This window comes from Globicephala melas, chromosome 6 (assembly GCF_963455315.2).
Source record: "Globicephala melas chromosome 6, mGloMel1.2, whole genome shotgun sequence".
Lineage (NCBI taxonomy): Eukaryota > Metazoa > Chordata > Mammalia > Artiodactyla > Delphinidae > Globicephala > Globicephala melas.
Genome location: NC_083319.1, coordinates 100,765,385 through 100,785,381, shown reverse-complemented (window position 1 = coordinate 100,785,381; position 19,997 = coordinate 100,765,385). Strand labels below are relative to the sequence as shown.

Genomic DNA, 19,997 nt, shown 5'->3' with positions numbered 1-19,997 from the left:
GTCAGCACCCCAGGCCAACTGCGCAGGCGTGGGCAGGAGGCTGCGGTGACCCAGCTCTTGAGCTGTGGTCATATGCCACAACAGCGGGGGCAGATCAGGAAAACTGGGGGCCTCACTAGCCGCGTCTGATCAGCCCTCTCCTGCTGCCTCCAGACCGGAAAATTCAGGCATATTCACAGATCGGCCCTGCTTGAAATCCACGAGGAGGCCTAATTACAGAGCTCCGGATCTCAGTTTTCTGTTTTGCCCTAAATCCTGGCGTAGTCCAGAGTGAGTTAATTCGGAAACTAAACACTCTCTTTCAAGGGAGGGAGAAGGCAGGACGAGGGAGTGGGGGAGGGTGGAACCTCATTGAGCTTTCATTGGTAGAAGATGAGCATGTGATCCTAAGAGACCTAGGATCTTCCGGAGCACACAGATGTTTCTTCCACTAGTTCATTGTCCGTAGGCCCGGCCCACCTCACCTTCTGGGGGGCTTTGTTCTGTATTAATCTATCTCTTATAATGTAAACTCCATTTTGGAGTAGATTACGTACATACCATACACTGCTAGCCCTCCTGGCAAATTAAGTCACTGAAAAAATACACAGCAGCCAGATTTGTCAGAAAGTTTGCCACCATATAAGGATAAGAGATGGTGTTGAAAGAGAGGTGCTTTCTTGCTTTGGGTCAGCCAGCTGAAAAGTTAAATCTCCCTTTGCAAAATGTAGAGTCCTGAGCCCTTGTACAGTCCTGAGTCCTAGGGCACTCAGCTGGGAAGGATGGGAGTGAGGAAAAAGAGAGCTCTCCAGGCTCCGGGCTCAGCTGTCCCTCCCTCAGGAACTCTAAGCCCTGGGCAGGGAGACACAACCCACACCCTCCTCCCTTACCCCCTTAGCTTCTGCTAAGGTTTGAGACGTTTGCTGAATGCTTACCTTGTATGGTTAACATTTCCTTTGTGTATCTTTTCTCCCAAACTCAGCCATATCCCTCACAGCTCGTCCCTGTGCTCAAGATGAAGATATAGTTCTTGAATGAATGAACAAACCTCTAACTCTCATTCCACACATTCTCAGTGAAGAGCTGGACCCTTTGAGGATGTTTCTGCAAACTGATCAATACTGGGGGAAAGAAAGAAAGAAAGAGAGAAAGAAAGAAAGACTTTACACTGTGGGTTGGAATATCCCCTCAAATATCATTCATGAACTATCTAATGACTTGAGATGTTTTTAAAATGTTTTAGCATGGCAAATTTCCAGCAAATACAAGAGAAGAGAGAGCCCCCATAGACCCACCAGTCAGTCAGACCACTCAGCTTCAACAAATTCAACTCACAGCTGATTTTGCATTACTTACACTCCATCTGTTCATTATGCACCCCCCACCCTGCCCCCAACCAGCGTTATTTCGAAGCAAACAAAACACATCACGTCATTTTATTCCTACATATAGAGTGTCCCTTAAAAGATAACATCTCGTTTTGAATAATCACTTCTGTGCTGTTATCCAAGTGCTCTGATCTTTGAGGCAGAGCCTGAAGGCTGATGAGCTCCCTTAAGGTATGCTGGGTCAGGTGCCTATTACCATCACGTGGGACTCCATGGGTGCACTAAAATCATGGTTCATACCTACCCTACCACTACCCCCCCATTTCCCAGTTGCCCACACTCAGGGGGACTGGCTTCTTAACAGAGGGTTACATGCAGAGACTTGGAAGCCAGACTGGCTTAGAATCCCAGCTCCACCACTTCCTAGTTCTGTGACCTTGGGCAAGACACTCAACCCCTCTGTGCCTCAATTTCCTCATCTAAAAGCCAAGTTAATTAAGCTCATACAACTCAACAACAAAGAAACAAACAACCCAATTGAAAAATGGGCAGAAAGCCTAAATAGACGTTTCTCCAAAGACATACAGAGGGCCAACAGGCACATGAAAAGATACTCAACATCTCTAATTATTAGAGATTTTGATTTTGAAAATTAAAACTATAATGAGGGACCACCCCACACTGGTCAGAATGGCCATCATGAAAAAATACGAATAACAAATGCTAGGGAGAGTGTGGAGAAAAAGGAATCTTCCTACATTGTTGGTGGGAATGTAAATTTATGCAGCCACCGTGGAGAACAGTATGGAGTTTCCACAAAAACCTAAAAATAGAGTTGCCCTATGATCCAACAACCCCACTCCTGGGCATATATCCAGACAAAACTATAATTCAAAAAGATACATGAACCTCTATGTTCATAGCAGCACTGTTCACAATAGCCAAGATGTGGAAACAGCCTAAATGTCCATCAGCAGATGAATGGATAAAGAAGATGTGGCACATATATACAATGGAATATTACTTAGCCATAAAAAGAATGAAATAATGCCATTTGCAGCAACCTGGATGGACCTAGAGATTATCGTACTAAGTAAAGTAAGTCAGAAAGAGAAAGACAACTATCATATGATATCACTTATATGTGGAATCTAAAATATGACACGAATGAACTTATCTGTGAAACAGAAACAGACTCACAGACATAGAGAACAGACTTGTGGTTGCCAAGGGGGGGTGGGGTGGGGGAGGGATGGAGTGGGAGTTTGGGATTAGCAGATGCAAACTATATATATTATATATAGGATGGATAAACAACAAGGTCCTATTGTATAGCACAGGGAACTATATTCAATAGTTGTTTATCCTGTGATAAACCAGAATGGAAAAGAATATCTCTATATATATCTGAATCGCTTTGCTGTACAACAGAAATTAACACAGCCTTGTAAATCAACTATACTTCAGTAAAATAAATTAAAAAATCAAATGTAGGTCAATTAATAGTACTCACCTCACAGGGTTGTTTTAAGAATTAAGCACGTTAAAAATAATGTGAAGCTCTTGGAACAGTACCTGGCACACGGGAAGTACCATGTTAAGTGTCTGATTTTATGATTATTCTTTGCTTAATACATGCACTATTTCCACCAACACCACCTACTCCCTGAATTAACTGACAAACAATAACCCTCACAGATGTGCAGCAATGTACATATTTCTCAAAGTAATTTCAGACATGTTATCAGGCACGATCTCCCCATAATCTATGAGGGTGCCAGGCCTGGGGCATTCAGAGGTGTTAATACAGAACTGGGGGAAACATTTAGCTACAATTAGCCCAGTTATTGATGGGGAAAAATTGGAACCAAACCAAAGGACTAACAATAGAGATTGGTTAAATAAAATAGAGCACATCTGTATGTTCTGTCATCATAAATGAGGCAAAAGAACATATAATAATATAAAAATTATTCACGCTGAGTTAAGGGAAAAAGGAAAAGTTGCCCAAAAGTATGGAAAGTGTGAATACTGTGCGTTATTTTTCCTTTTGGTATATCATGCTTATTAAAAAGACCAGAAAGACAGCATCAAAACATTACTGTTCGTTATTTCTCAAGGGAGCAACAAAAAGTCATTTTCCTTCTTTGTGTTTGAATTTTCTGAATGTTCCATAATGAACATGTATGACTTGTTCATCATGGAAAGGTTGTTGTTTAAAAACAGGCTCCATCATTGCATAGGCAGGGTGATTCAGTTATATAAAAAAGATAGATGAAAACAGCAAGATATTAATGGCAGAATTGTGGGTGATTTTTTTCTTTAAATATTTCAGGTTCTTCCAATTTTTCTGCTCTGAGAGCAGTAAGTTGTTTTGGAGAAGATGGTTCAGATGGGGAAACTGAGGCACGGGAGGCGGACGGGAAGGGTCTTGGGCTCCACGACCACCTCCGCCTGCCCTGCCCAAACCAGAGCAGGTGTGCTCAGTTCTCCCCAGCGATGCCTACTTTTGGGTTCATTCCTGACCCCTGACTTAGAGCTCGAGGATGTAAATGACTGTCGCCTAATAACAGGGTGCAGCCTCGGGGTCTTTCCTCTCTTCTTGACCAAACAGCAGCAAGAAGAAACCACAGGAGGAGAGAAGAAATGGGCTGTCGGGCCCTGCGTGTGTTGGGGTGATGTGGGGGAGGCTTGGCACTCCAGAGGCGTCATCTCCACCACCTGCAGGGGCGGGGAGCCAGCCCTCAGCTGGGCCGCTGCAGATTCCAAGCCGCAGCCATCTCCCGGTGGGCAGCTGCCAGCTGTGAGGGAGGAGCGAGCCCTGCAGGCAGATGTGTCGACCAGAGATAGCAGTCCACCCAGCCCAGGTATCTGGGGCCTCCCTGGTCTACTTCCCCAACAAGGGTGCCTGGAACAAAATAAACAAGAAACAAACAAAAACAAATAGACCCAGGGAACAAAAAAAGAAAAGCGAGAATGAGAGAGAAGCACTTTCTAGATAGAGCAGTTGGAGCTGATGATAGCACAGGTGACAGGCAGTAGCGGGGTGGTGTGGCCCAATGGGCAAAGCTGTGGGTTAGAGCCACAGACCAAGAGTCCCCCACTGCCTGCGACTATATGATCTAAGGCATGTGCCCTTCCCGGGGCAGTGCCCCTTCTACAAGAGGCAAATGTCACCAAAGGGGTAAGAAGGTGTCCTTGCTTCTGGAAGGGGCGTCACTGCTGCACGTCTGCCCCAGTACTCACGGGAAGGGGCAGGTGTTTCGGTCTTCCCACCTGTGTTCATACCTGATTGTCAGGGCAGATTGCTGTCACTGTCAGACTCACTGCTTCCAGGTCTGCAAGGGAGGAAATAGCCCCCAGCTTGGCGATGCCACACAGGGAGGCTCAGGCTCGGTGGGCAGACCTGTCCTGGTCCTATGTGTGATGAGAGAGCCAGGCCTGGGCTGTCTTCCGTGCAGTCAGCTCTGAGACACTCAGTAGCCACGTCCTCCCTCCAGCAGCCCACACTGACAGGTGGACCTTCGCATATCTGTCCATTGGCCTCAGAGTAAAGTGGGCTTGGGGGATTTTTCCCCAGGTGGAATGGAAGAAAAATGTCTCAGTGGCCTGTTGCCATTAAAACTCTACATATGGTCCTGGCAGCTTTAGAGAGACTCCCTGGCTGTTTGAAGGTGGCTACTTACCTGTTTTAGACAAGAAAGGTTTCTAGCAGTGATTTCAACACAAGAATATGGAAGGAAAGCAACTCTACCTATGGTCCTGGCAGCTTTAGAAAGACCCTCTGGCTGTTTGAAGATGGTTACTTACCTGTTTTAGACAAGAAAGGTTTCTAGCAGTGATTTCAACACAAGAATATGGAAGGAAAGCAACTCAGACAATTTGAATAATAGGAAAGACTCATTCTCCCTTACTCTCTAGCTTCCCAAGTTCATAGGTTGCTATTAAATCCCACCAAATCCTTCCACTGACATCTGTTTGGCTTTGCAATTTGATTCAGGTTTAGGGTGCATCCCTCTGGGCCTGGCACCAGGCAAGGTGTGGAAGAGGATGTAGCAGAAGAGTGAGATGTGGTCCTGGGGTCCACAATCTAGAGGGGGAGACAAAAGTCACATCCTGGGCTGAAACTGACCAGGATAGGTCAGACAACAGGTTCTGAACCATATCATGTAAAACAGTCCATGAGTACACTCATCCCAAATTACCACAAACCCCAAACAAAACACAGAGACCAAATCCTAAAATGTACCCCCTGTAGGTTAGTACCAGTCTGGGCTGTAACAGAACACACTGTAGTGGTGCTTCTCTGCCTTGGAAAGCAGGAGTTGTGGGATGACAACTCAGCACCACACCCGGGCATTCTGTGTGCACATCAATGCCCACCTACAAGCAATAGCAGCTGGGCCTTTAAAAAAAAGTATCTGGCAGTGTTTATATATACTTTACCTGAGGATAACATAAAGAAGATATTTAGGGCTTTCCTGGTGGCGCAGTGGTTAAGAATCCGCCTGCCAATGCAGTGGACAGGGATTCGAGCCCTGGTCCGGGAAGATCCCACATGCCGCGGAGCAACTGAGCCTGTGCACCACAACTACTGAGCCCATGCGCCACAACTACTGAAGCTTGCACACCTAGAGCCCGTGCTCCGCAACAAGAGAAGCCACCACCATGAGAAGCCTGCGCACCGCAATGAAGAGTAGCCCCCGCTCACCGCAACTAGAGAAAGCCTGCGTGCAGCAACAAAGACCCAACGCAGCCAAAAATAAATAAAAATAAATTTATAAAAAAAAGAAGATATTTAATGGGACCCCAAATTTACTTCAACAGCATGCAAGCTGTTTATGGCAGGATCCAACTGCAGGCCTCAGGTACACCCCACATGTCTACCTCTCATTTGATCATTTCTTTCTCTCTTTTAAGGTCTGGTTCAAGCCTCACATCTACTCTTCAGTGACGTCTCCAACTGTCTTCCAATTCCATGTCAGAATTCTTAGAACAGAAGTAGTTGATTTATATTCCATGTTTTATATTTAGGTTGCTACGGTTGTTCTGGAGGGTAGAGCAGATGATACTTCTTTGAGCCCCACCATGGTGCCTCCACAAAGCTGGCAATCCTGTCACCAGGAAATAATGGTAAAGACCATTCTAAGTACCTAATGATTGTCCCTGTCCCTAACTCACTATTCAGTGAGCACCGGTGAACACTTACTAGCTGCTTTGGAAAGCAAGCGGGTTAATACCTCATTATAGCATCGTTACTGAATCCAAGCTCGTGCTGTGCACCCCAGGATGGGATGATAAACAGAGAGACAAGTTGTTGAGGCAAGGAATAGTGACTTTACTAGGAAAGCCAGTAGACGGAGAAGATGGGGGACTAGTGTCGCAAAGAACTACCTTCTCCAAATTAGAATTCAGGCTTCTTCTATACTAAAAGGGGAGGGGGTAGAGTCCTGGTTCCAGGCAGACTTTGGTGGGAATGTGCTAGTTTCTTCTTTCTTGTAGTCATTCACTGGTGGGTCTGGTCAGGATGTTTCCTGTGAGCTAAACAAAGGTATTTTAGCTTAATGCTCATTACCTGGGAGACAGAGTTCCCAGAGACGGGCCATTATGCATAATGTAAGCTTATAGGCAACATTCCTTTACTGATTAACTTGTAATAGGATACAAAATTTCTTCCCTGTTACGGCATGACTTGCACCTTAGCCTGTGCTGATTAGATTTTTGTATTTTTTGTTCAAGCCCATGTTCATCAGCAAAAGGATTACAATCAACACAGCCATTATTCCAGATAGTAATTTGTATAGTCGGTGATAATTCCAATCGGATAATATGTGTGCTAAACATCATCTTTGTGAATAACAATTACACAAAAGCACAAACACATCCAAGACATACTGAAAAGCTGAAATCCACATGCTACCTCCTTCTCGGAGGATAATATTAGCAAACCATGGATTTTCTTTTTAGTTACACGTCTGGTCCCAAAGCTAACGGTTTGTGCGTTTGCCTTGTTATAAGATCTAGAATTATCAGCTAGTTATATCATGCATATGATACGTTACTGCCAAAAGATACATATTTCTAAGTAGACACCTCCATTCCAGACAGAACTGAACAAATAATTCTTCACCAGGATGGAAGTGAACACATAAGTAAGGGCAATTAACTTGCTAATTCTCTCCTCCTTGCTTAGTATATTCGTCTTTGTGTCCTATATAGTAAAGTATACTTCCTTCCTAGATGCATTGAGGGGAGGGCAGAAGTCTGATAGAGAGATTTTAAAACTTACTTTCAAATACGTAAACAAAAGTTGCATATCACCAATATAAAATTAGGCCTTGCCAAGTCTGGTAGGGTATAGTTTGGGCTTTAACCACTAACTTAAAATGATTTTTAATCCAAATATCCAAGAACCGGCCAAGAGAAGCCATCATGGTTTCTGCTTACAATGAATTACCATAAATTATTTACATCTGAAGACATACATTTGAAATGCTTTAGTTTATTCTCATCAGTGGGTAAATAGCATTTGTATAAGCTTCCTGTAGCTGCTCTAACAAATGACCACATATTGGTGACTTAAAACAACCCAGATTGATTCTCTTACTGGAGTTCTGGAGACCAGGAGTCTGAAGTCAGTTTCACTGGACCAAAATCAAAATGTTCACCTGGAGGAGTCCTGGAGGCTTTGGAATGTTTCCTCCAGGTGAGCTCCTGGAGGCTACCCATGTTCGTCTCCTGACCCCTTCCCCCCGCCACGCACACACCCTCTTGCTCCCATCCTCATATCTCCTGCTTCCCCTTTTACCTGCTTGCCTCTGTCTTTAAGGACCCTTGGGATTATATTTAGGGCCACCTGGATAATGCAGGCTAATCTCCCCATCTCAAGGTCCTTCACTGATCACACCTGCCAGTCCCTAGTCCCCTATGAAGTAGCATGCATAGGTTCCAGGGATCTCTTTGGAGAGCCATTGTTCAGCCTACCACAGTCCTTACCTCACTTTGTCTATACTGTGATTTATAGGGACCTTCTTTCAGAGGCGGAACAAAGATGGACTTCTGACTATAGAGCCATAATTGCAGTCTGAGCGTCATGCCCTGGTATTGAAGACGGGGCTGGATCGGCAGTGAAAAGACGAGCTTGAATCTCGCTGAGCTTGAATCTCGCTCTGCCACCGCTGCTGTAGGATGGCGGGGGAAGCAACCACGCTGCGAGCTGCGTGTGTTCCTACCCAGATGCCCTGAAGGAAAGGCAGCCTCCAGTTCGGGTCAGTCCCCTCATCTCCAAACCTGGAGGTGCCTCATCCCGGTCACTCCTCCACACTCAAACACCATTTCTTGCTCCTAAGAAAAAGGCTTAGAAATGCCTCATTTGGAGCCTCTCTGCTCTCCGGGCACCCTGCGGTACCCTGGAAATGAAAGGATCAGAAGCAACCGGCTTACTTTTCCTTGAGCGCCCAAGAACTAAGGGGAAACCCACACCAGGCTGACGCTCTCTCGGGCTTTGTCAGATACAAAAGGATGGAGCAGTAGACGCGCCCCCCCATCTACCCGCTCCGGGCCCTCGCTGGGATCATTCTTGAGTGTTAGTCCTATTCTTAATAACAAAGCCATTTTCTTCTAAGGGTCAAACCTTGTGATTTTCTTTTCTGACTTTGCTCCAGCTTTTTTCTGGGATGGCCCTAATCCCTGGGCCTCAGTGTTCCTACCTTCTAATTAAGTGGGGTGCACTCAGGTGATCAGAGATGAGTAGGATTGCGTACTTGCAGCCTTCCGGTGCAACCCGCTCATTTTGCAGGTAAGGAGACCGAGGCTCAGAGAACGGAAGTGGCTTGGCAGGGGTCAGCCAGGGGTTGTGTGTGAATTTCTCTGTTTTTGTCCTGTCTCCTCAGTAACTCCAGGGCAGGGGCTATGGCTTTCCTGCCTTTTGAGCCCCTCCAGGGGCCCAGGCCCGGACTGGGGTTTGTAGACACTTGCTGATTGGGAGGACTGATGGATGGAACACAGGGCTGGTTGGGGAGAAGTTGTCAAAACGGAGCCAGACTGCGAAGCCAGCCCTCGTGGGCAGGAGTGGCTGAGGCATGAGTTCTGCGGAGCCGCTCACCAGCTGGGTGATGGTGTGGACAAGTTTCTTGACTTTTCTAAGCCTCCATTCCTCCAACCAGAAGATGCAGATGATAATTCTTACTCCACGTGGTTGGAAGAGTTAATAAGGTTTAATAAGTTTGATACACTCAATAGATACTAGCTTTTTTTTTTTTTTTTTTTTTTCTTGCGGCACACGGGCCTCTCTCTGCTGTGGCCTCTCCCGTTGCGGAGCACAGGCTCCGGACGTGCATGCTCAGCGGCCATGGGATACTAGCTTATTTTTGTTGAAGTTCTTAACATCATAATTAGGTAGGGGCAAAGGCAGGGTCACTGGGGGGAGGTGCAGAAACAATGCAAATGTAATAGAAAGACGTGGCAAAGCCCAGGGAAAGCAGTCCCTTGCTGCAGCTCCTGAGACTGGGGAGCCTGGCAGGACTGTAGAAAGCTCCGGTGAGTCAGATAGAGAAGGGAGGGGAGTGGGGAGAGATAGAGAACTCCAGGTCCCAGTGCTCAGAAGACCTTAGGCTCATACACCTGTAATTAATCCGTGAGCATCCCCAGCCCCGGCACTAAAATGGGTGGGGCCACCCCTCCTTGCTTCCACCCACATCCTTAGCGGCCCATGACCCTCCTAGACAACTCTGACCTGTGTTGACCTGGCTTCACCTGCAAACAGAGGGGTGCAACCCAGGGCAGGGGGGTCCCACTCAATGGGATTTCCCCTCCTAGAGATGGATGTTCCCCTGGCAGCCGGGTCCTCCAGCACCCCAGCCTGTCACTCGCTGCCAACTCCACCAAGATGCTTGGGAGGATGGGAGCCACACGGAGGCCCAGCTGGGCTCCATGGAAACAAGACAGGCCAAGCGTACAGCTGGGTGGGCCACTCTACTAGGTGGACATGGAAGGGATGTTGACGAAGCTGGGGGCGGAATTCCTCTCTCACTCTGGAAAATCAGTGGCAGAGAGATGGATTGGTTGCAAGGCACTTTTGAGGAAGGACCCATTCCAAGGATCCATCTTTTTTCCGGGGGCCCTCCTCCCACCTGGCGTCCCGCAGCATTCAGGGATCCCCAGATATGGGAGCAAAATAAGATAACGACTCTACTAGCTTCCGGAAGCTGCTGTGTTGGATGGTGGTGAAGGGGTGGCAGAAGGGAAATGTGTGTGTGGAGGGGAGAGAGGGAGAGAGACTTTGGGGCAGGGAGAGGAGGGGAGGGCAAGGAGGGGCTCATTCAGTTTTTGATTCAAAGATGCTGTTTGAGAGAGGACTCTGTGTAGGTGCTGCGGTGGGTAAGGAGGCTGCGGAGAGAGGGAGGAGGAGGGAAAATGAGACGGGGAAGGAGGGAGAAGCGCTGGAAAGGGAGGCTCTTTGAAAGACTATTCAGAGCTGTAGATTCCAGGCAGGTGGGAAGGCAGGCGAGTCTTCCCCCAGAGAAATGAGAAACCCTGTCGGAACCCCTCCAGTCCTTTTACCCTCCTGGATTCCTTACAGCAATTAAAGGGGCTTTTGCCTGAAAAGCAGCAGCAGCCCATTCCAGTTCCTCCCCCTTAGCAGGTGCTCAGTAAAGAGGAGCAGAATCCCAGAGTGGTTCCAGCCTCAGTTCTCCAAAGGAAGCTGGGTCTGGGTCTGACCGAGTTTTATGGTCTTGAAGCCCAGGGGGAGTGGAGGATCCTGGTTTCCCTTATAGCTCCCCGAGGGCCTGGCCTGGGGCTACCCTAGGACACTGAATGCTTCCAACTCTTGGGGACCACTTCCTAGGGCCTCAGGCGTATAATTTGCACACAGACTCTGCAAAAGTGGCAGATAACACAATCCATTTCAGTCATTTAACAGCAAAATGTCCTTCTCTAAGAAATAGGCAGGGCACGTTTAGGCCTTGCTTCAGCCATTCTCAGACCCCTGCTAGGAGTCTCGGGGAATTCACTTCAGACAACTCACCTTTATTGCGTATATCCTGTCTGCCAGGCAGTGTGTTTGTTGGGTGCTAGAATAGTCTATTCCCCATGCTTCAGAGCTCTCATTCTCATAGACGAGAATAAAATCATAATTGTTTTACAGATGAAGAAACTGAAGCCATATGTGCTGTCATTAAAACATCCATTTGTTGGGAATTCCTTGGAGGTCCAGTGGTTAGGATTCATCACTTCCACTGTAGGGGGCACGGGTTTTATCCCTGGTCGGGGAACTACGATCCCTCAAGCTGTGAAAAAAATGGGAAACATTCATTTGTTCTCTCCTTCATTCATTTATTCAGAGAGCTTTTATTGAGTCACATGAGGTGGCAGGCCCTGTACTGGGCACTGTAGGCTGATACAGAGAAAAGTCAGGCACATCCTTACCCACAATGCAACACCTACATAGGCAACCACAAATCTATGCAACTTCACGAGTTTATATTTTGGTTGTGCATTGGAGCCTTATGACTTTTATCTATACAGCTTCAATTTCATCATATAAATGCCGCTGGGGGAGGGCACTAATAGGAACCTATGATACACACACACACAGGTTACTGAAATTGCTGCGTCACATCTCAGGAAGTTGGGGGAAGAAGGATGCTTAGAGAAGGACATAAAAAAAGAAAGCCAAAAGAAAAAAAAATCGGAGTAAAGGCAAATGTCATAAATGGTTGAAAAATTTCCTTTTAGAATCACTTATTTATGTGGTTTGGGAAACTTGTTTTTTAATAAGTACAACTTGGTTTTGCTTTGAAACTCCAAAAACTCAAAAAAGAATTGAGCGTCAGACAAAACAAACACACACAAAAAGGAAATCCATCGCCAGCTGAAATAGTGGGGTGGCCCCTGCAGGAGGATGGGAGACAGTATGGCTTAGAGCACAGGCTGGGCATTCAACCTACATCAAGACGGTGGGTAAGAGCACGAACTGGGAATAGTCAACACTAAATGGATCTACCATTTAGTAGTTGTATGAGCTTGAGAAAATGGCTTAATCTCTCCAAATCTCCTGATCTGTAAAGTGAGGATAACTGTATGTATCTCTCAAGGTGGTACAGACCTCATTGCAAGGATTCACAGAAAGGCTCTACATAATAGGACTGGTGTGTCGGAGGGACTTGGTAAGATATTATCATCCACCAGCATCACCATCGTTACCAAAAGTGCCCCATGGAGTAGAAGTAGGAGAGGGTGACAGTGATGGAAGTGAGGATTTTTCTGGTTGGAGCAGGCCGGGTAATGAGTGATAGAAGGCCCCCTCCATATCTCTCTGAGCATTTCAAGCAGCCACAGGAGAGACCCACGTCCAGGGCTAGACCTTCAGGGCCCAGGCTGCGTCTGGCTGGGAGGGAGTGTATTCCATCTGACAACCAGCGACTGGGGCCAGGGAGCCCCTGCTCTGGGGGTGGAGTCCTGGGGCCCTTGAATAAGGACAGCAGATTATCATTCTTGTCTCCACCCAACCCTGGGAGCCTCCCAGAAAGAGATAGGCTCAGCTCATCAGTCTCCCTGCCCTAGAGCAGCTACTTTTTACTTTAAAATAATTATACTTTTTTTTTTTTTTTTTTTTTTACAATTTACACGAATAATAAATGCTTCTATTTGGGAAGCATATAAAAGTCAAAATAACATTTACAATTACCCTGAGTCTCACCACTGGCAACAATCACCTCCTGTATTCTAGATAATTAGTGCATTATTTTTGGCCTTGTAAAAAATAATATAGTTGTAATAAGAATATAATTTTATTCTACTGTCTCGCTGAACATTACTTCATAATCTTTTGTTATTATAGACTTTATACACACAATTTAAAAAGTCTGCCTTTGATTTCAGTTAGATGATGTGTTCTTAACTAATCATTCCTATATTGTTAGACTGTTTCCAATTTTACACTATTATAAAAAACATCACGTTAACATCTTTGTATGCAGTATATTCTGTAATTTAAATTATTTCCTTAGACTGAATACCCAAAATGGAATTCATATCGTTAAAGGGCATAAACATTTATGACTTTTTATGCATATATTAGGTATCTCAAAACGCTTTCTAGTTTTATTCTTCCAGAATATGTAATGTATACTCATATAAAAATGTTAAAATGTAGAGCTAAGTAAAGTGAATGGAAAAAATAATTAATAATCCTAATGTCCAAAATAACCTCTTTTGACAATTTCATATGCTTCCTTCCACATTGTTCTGGGATCATTTTATGCATATAAATAATATTTGTCACTTATTGTCACTTATTTCTTCACATCTTTAAGAATCCTTCTAAAACGTAATTTTTCATTACTACAAAATGGCTCATTTTTCAAAACAGCCTATTGTGTCTATATCATAGTCTATATTTTATTGGTGGCTATTGGGAATTTCCCCCCAATGCTTGACTGTTATAAATGACAATAAAGCAGATGCTAAAAGGCCGCTACATTCATGAGAAGGACCCCATCCCAGTGGGAGTCACAGAAGTATAGACTCGAGAGATCTATTGTACCTCAAGAGATTCACTCATCCGGCACCCTGTAACTAGATTCAAAATCACTTAATCCCCATTTTACAGATGAGGTACACTGCATTCAAGAGAATTTGACTGGGTAATACAAGTTCATAGATCTAGTAAGTACCAAAGATAAGAACTAAAACCTAAAAGCCTTGGGTCCAATGCTGCTTCCACATGTGAATCAACTGGACTGTTTTTTATTCTGAAACATTCTTGTTTTCTGCCTATTTGAGATCTAAGTGTACAAGAGATGATAATATGCTAAGGAATGCCTAAAGAGGATTGATCTTTTATTCATATCAGTCTGAGGGAAGGTCTCTACTGGTGTGTCACAGGTCTCTACCCTTGACTCTATCCTGCCCAATGTTTTGATGACGGTGGACAAAGCAGACTTATAAACATTTCAGGTAACATATAATTAATATGCTGAATGACAAAAGCAAGATTCCAAACTCAATGGATCTCAAGGATGGACTAAAACTCCTCCTACTAGGAAGAAGTATGAAGATGTCCTTTCTATCCAAGAAATTAAAAAAAAAAAAAAGGACAGAAAAAACTATACCCAGAAAGGAGGAAAAATGACCTAATAGCATGTCTATGAAAAAAAAAATTGAAAATGCAGTTAACTCCCCCCACTTAGTGCTGGTCAACAATGTAATAATACAGGGAACCACCATGTTGCACAATTCCAGGGGGCACTATTTACATGTCCTTCAATGGGACAGCCTTGGATATGGCTGCCCAAGACCTGCAGTGATTTTTGGCTGTATTAATAGAACTGTAGGGTTGTTTTTTTTTTTTTTCATGATACGTGTTAAAGGTGATAAGGCAGACTTTATGTAATGGGGACTAATACAGTGGGGTTTTGTAGTGAGGGGGAGAGAGATTGGGCTCAACTCTGAACACAACAAGTGGAGATTTATAGCCAAGGAGCAGGGTCAGAGGATGGAAAATTACTAAGAAGGAACATCAGGGGTAAGGGGGATTCTGGCTAAACCAACTCCACAAAATTTTTGCTAAAGGCAGACCAGGGTGGTAAGATATTGAGTGTGGGGAGATAAGGAATTTGCTCAGAAACCAAGGATGGGGGACTGTCACTAAACTGACACGGCAGAATCCTTGCTAAAACTAGACTAAGCAGAGATGAACACGGAAGCCCACAGGTCAGGGCCTGGTTGAGAAGAGGGTTCAGAGGAGCCAGACTAGAATTAGATCAAGGAGTGAATCTTTGTCAGGGTCCAAAGTAATTATGCTCATATGGGCCTCCAAACGCGGCCATATTTTTAGAGGAATAGTGACCAACTTGAGGGCACTGGGAGAAAGGTGACCTGGATGATAAAAGGTCTGGGAAACATGTCATGATTATCTTTCAAAAGACATTTATTGAGTACATACTATGTGCCCATTGAACAGTACAGACAACAAAAACTAAATTCCTGTCTCAAAGAAATTTACATTGTTGTGAATGTTAAAAAAGACTGAAAATAAGCTAGTATATAAAAAAAATAAGCAAGATAATTATAGTATGATAAACATTGAAAGAAAGGGGGGAGGGTGAAGAGCTGGATATAATCTCAAGAGCAATTAGTGAGGTAGAGGAAAATCAAGAGTTTGGGGTGTCACAGAAACAGAGGGGAAAGGTTGACTTTGTGGAGGCCGCTGGGAGGAAAAGGAAGATGAGAACAGAGAAGTAACCACAAAACTCGGCAAGATGGATGTCATCTGTTACCAGAACACAAGAGCAGCTTTCACCGGAGTGCTGAAAATGGAAACCCACAAGTTTTGCCATGAACAGGGAGCAGAGAATGGAATGATATATACATAGAGTCAAGGAAGGATATGCAGTTGACCCTTGAACAACATGGGTTTGAACTGTGGGGGTCCAATTATACAGGTTACTTTTCAATAGTAAATATTTTCAACAATCCACAGTTGGTTGAATCCAACGTGCATGTGGAACCACAGATATGGAGGAACAGAGGATACCAAGCACGGATCTTAAGTTATACTCAGATTTTTTAATGCAAAGATGGTCCACACCCCTAACCCCCATGATGTTCAAGGGTCAACTGTATTTTAGAAGATGGGAGGTATTAGGACACAATTATGTGCTGATGGGAAGGATCCAATAGAGGAAGGGAAAGTGATGGTCAGGAGAGAGGGAAGGTTGATAAACTCAGGCATATAATCTTTGAGATGGCCATGGAGATGGGTCCAGAGCACAGGTGGAGGACTTGACCTTTGATTGGAGCAGAGAGATTTAAAATGCTTATGAGGGCAGCATTGTGACTGGAAAGAAAACAGAAGATATGAGTTCAACTCCCGGTAGGTTTGTAGACTTGGTGATGGGAAGATGTCAAATGCTTCCACTTCCCTAACAAAGTATGAGACCAAAGTTGGGTGGAGCAGAACGCAGATTTGGGAAGAGGAAAGATATGGAATAACTGCCTTGGAAAGTGAGAATTCACGTTGTCTGGGGGAACGTAGCAGGATTGCTGGGCCGAGTAGAGTGCTCATCTGAGGTCTGTGCGAGCCTCAGCCATCGGCTCTGGCTACGTTAAGTAACAAATCTATTGGAAGAATGGAGAGAGTTCACATGGCTGTAGGAAAAGCTGAAGGACCAGAGTACCAGGGACTAGCTTAGCCCTGGGGATCTCTAGAGCAGGAATACATGGACGGCAGTTCTAGAATGCAGCTGTTGGAATGAATAAGTTCCATCCCCCCACGTTGAAATTCCAAGGAGAGAGCATCTGATTGGCCAGATGGAGGCAAAGAACAATGATTGAATTGAAAGTGTCACCAAGACCGTATTCCGTGAGGGATATTTCATCCAGCAAATCTGTGACGTTATTACCCAAAGAAGAGGGAAAGGATCCTGGACACACAAAAACCAGAGGACTACCATGTGGTCATGAATTCAAGTGAAACCAGTCAGTAGGACTGTGTGTTTTCTCTAGCAACATTCAGCCTCTTTGGGGCAAGCTCGAAGAAAGTGGGCCATTAGGACTGAGCTAAGTAAACATTGTGGGATAGGAGCTTATTATAGTAATTAGACCTTACACAATCATAGGAGGAGCTGGGAAAGAAAAGTCCAAATTTGGAGCTGAAAGATCAGAGAAAAGCCACTAACCAGCTCTGGCACTGGTGAACAAATAGGGATTTGCAGGAATGCTGTAAGCTAGTCACATCCAGCTGCTGCAACAGGATCACAAAGGGCGCTAGGACAGAAGTCCATGCACGGTTGGTGGTTCCCCATGGCTACTGCCTCTGTGAGTTCACACCAAAGTGTCCAGGGTGGGCTTGGGGTCACTGTTGGACAGCAGGGCCAGCAGTTGGGAAGAGAGACCCAGAGAGAACCTCCGGCACTTCTGTGTCTGACTCTAGACAACCACCTTCAGGGTGTTCTGACCGCTGTTCCCCTCTGCCTCCCAAATCTTACACGACTTTGCTTTTGGCCAACTCGAACCCTGGACTATTCAGAGAAAGGGATTCTGGGAAACACAGTTCCCAGTGTAAATGAATCATCAATATAAAAATACAGCATGATAAGGATAATAGAAAACAAGATCGATAAAGGGATTTAGGGGATTTTGAGGGGAGTGACTATCATGATGGTCCGTAAGACCCAGAATATGCAGATCACATGAACTGGCAGTGAGAAGGTCAAAGAATTTTTGACTGGAGGTACGAGAGGAAGCGAGCAGTAAGGATAAAAGATGATAGAAGGTGGGATATGAATCTGAGGTTTGGGATGTGTTCTGATTCCCGGTGATTAGGAGGTCTCAGGTGGCTGCGGTGCTGGAGACACATGAGTTGGAAGAATCATTCACGTGGATGCTAAGGTTGCTGAGAGAATGATGGCCAGGAGGGGACCAAAGAGAAGGTCCACGAGCCTGTAGCTGAAGTCCCAGTGAGTGCGCGGCAGTGACCAGCAGGTTGTCAGGTACAGCAGTTAGGACAGGTGGAGACCGAGCTTCAAAGAACTGAAGAGTTTGAAGTAGAAGGAAGAGAAGCGGTTTTAAAACGGCAACAGAGAGCAAGGAGGGCTCCTAGTCACTTCATGCCCTGAGCTACCTGAAGGGGAGAGGGGGAAATCAACTGTCTTCTTTTTTTCTTTTTTAATTTATTTTTATTTTTGGCCATGTGTGTCTTCATTGCTGCATGCAGGCCTTCTCTAGTTGTGGCGAGCGGGGGCTACTCTTAGTTGCGGTGAGTGGGTTTCTCATTGCGGTGGCTTCTCTTCTTGAGCAGCATGGGCTCTAGGCACGTGGGCCTCAGTAGTTGCAGCACACGGGCTTAGTTGCTCCGCAGCATGTGGGATCTTCCCGGACCAGGGCTCAAACCCGTGTCCCCTGCATTGGCAGGCAGATTCTTAACCACTTTGCCACGAAGGAAGCCCCTCACTGTCTTCTGAGAGCACTGTGGGTGTTTGGGGGGACCAGGGACCCGAGGGAGCACCAGATTTCACCCAATGAAAGGAGCTGGGAGGTGCATTCAGGGAAGAGGTAAGAATACAGGGGAATGTGCTGACCACTCAACATGTGTTCCTAAAGGGCGCAATGAAATGTCCCCCCAGAAAGGAGAGGTGGAAGGGTGAGTCAGGTTAGGGATTATATTACGACTTTTCAGCTGCAAATGTCAGAGATCCAACTCAAACCTGATTAAGCAGAAGTAAAGAGAATTTATTTGCTCATATACAGGCTTACCTCAGCGATATTACGGATTCCGTTCCAGACCACTTCAATAAAGTGAATATTGCAAGTCACATGAATTTTCTGGTTTCCAGGGTGTATAAAAGTTGTGTTGATACAGTATGTAAACTGTATAGTGTACAGTATTTATACACTACTGTAGTCTAAGTGTGCAACAATATTGTCTAAAAAAAAGGTACACACTTTAATTAAAAATACTTTATTACTGGGCTTCCCTGGTGGCACGGTGGTTGAGAGTCCGGCTGCCGATGCAGGGGACACGAGTTCATGCCCCGGTCTGGGAAGATCCCACATGCCGCGGAGCGGCTGGGCCCGTGAGCCATGGCCGCTGAGCCTGTGAGTCCGGAGCCTGTGCTCCGCAACGGGAGAGGGCACAGCAGTGAGAGGCCCGCGTAACGAAAAAAAAAACAACTTTATTACTAAAAAATACTAACCATCATCTGAGTCATCATCTTTTTGCTGGTGGAGGGTCTTGCTTCAATGTTGATGGCTGCTCACTGATCAGGGTAGTAATCACTGAAGGATGAGGTGGCTGTGACGATTCCTTAAAATAAGACAACAATGAAGTTTGCCACATCAATTGACTCTTCCTTTCACAAACAGTTTCTCTGTAGCATGCAATGCTGTTTGATAGCATTTTCCCACAATTCTTTTAAAATTGGAATCAATCCTCTCAAACCCTGCTGCTGCTTAATCAACTAAGTTTATGTAATATTCTCAGTTCTTTGTTGTCATTTCAACCATCTTCACAGCATCTTCCCCAGGAGGAGATTCCACCTCAAGAAACCACTTTCTTTGCTCATCCATAAGAAGCAACTCCTCATCCATTAGAGTTTTATCCTGAGACTGCAGCAATTCAGTCACATCTTCAGGCTCCACTTCTAATTCTACTTCTCTTGCTATTTCCACCACAACTGCAGTTACTTCCTCCACTGAAGTCTTGAGCCCCTCAAAGTCATCCATGCGGTTTGGAATCAGCATCTTCCAAACTCCTGTTAATGTTGATATTTTGACCTCTTCCCATGAATCATGATGTTCTTAATGGCATCTAGAGTGGCAAATCCTTTCTAGAAGGTTTTCAATTGCCTTTGCCCATATCCATCAGAGGAATCATTATCTATGGCAGCTATAGCCTTACAAAATGTATTTCTTTTTTTTTTTTTTTTTGCGGTACGTGGCCTCTTACTGCTGTGGCCTCTCCCGTTGCGGAGCACAGGTTCCGGACGCGCAGGCTGAGCCGCCATGGCTCACGGGCCCAGCCGCTCCGTGGCATATGGGATCTTCCCAGACCGGGGCACGAACCCGTGTCCCCTGCATCGGCAGGCGGACTCTCAACCACAGCGCCACCGTGGAAGCCCTCAAAATGTATTTCTTAAATAATAGGACTTGAAAGTCAACATGACTCCTTGATCCACGGGCTGAACA

At 45.3% G+C, this 19,997-nt stretch overlaps 1 long non-coding RNA gene across 2 annotated transcripts in view; it reads right to left on the bottom strand.

Annotated features, from left to right (window-relative positions):
* LOC115864899 (uncharacterized) overlaps positions 1–19,997 on the bottom strand; it is a 42,980-nt gene that overhangs the window by 2,597 nt on the left and 20,386 nt on the right. For both annotated transcript variants that reach the window (XR_009564401.1, XR_011377555.1), the window contains exons 3-4: positions 11,335–11,596; positions 915–1,100 (exon numbers count right to left, since the gene is read on the bottom strand). This is a non-coding gene — a long non-coding RNA (uncharacterized lncRNA). The remainder of the gene's footprint in view (positions 1–914; positions 1,101–11,334; positions 11,597–19,997) is intronic.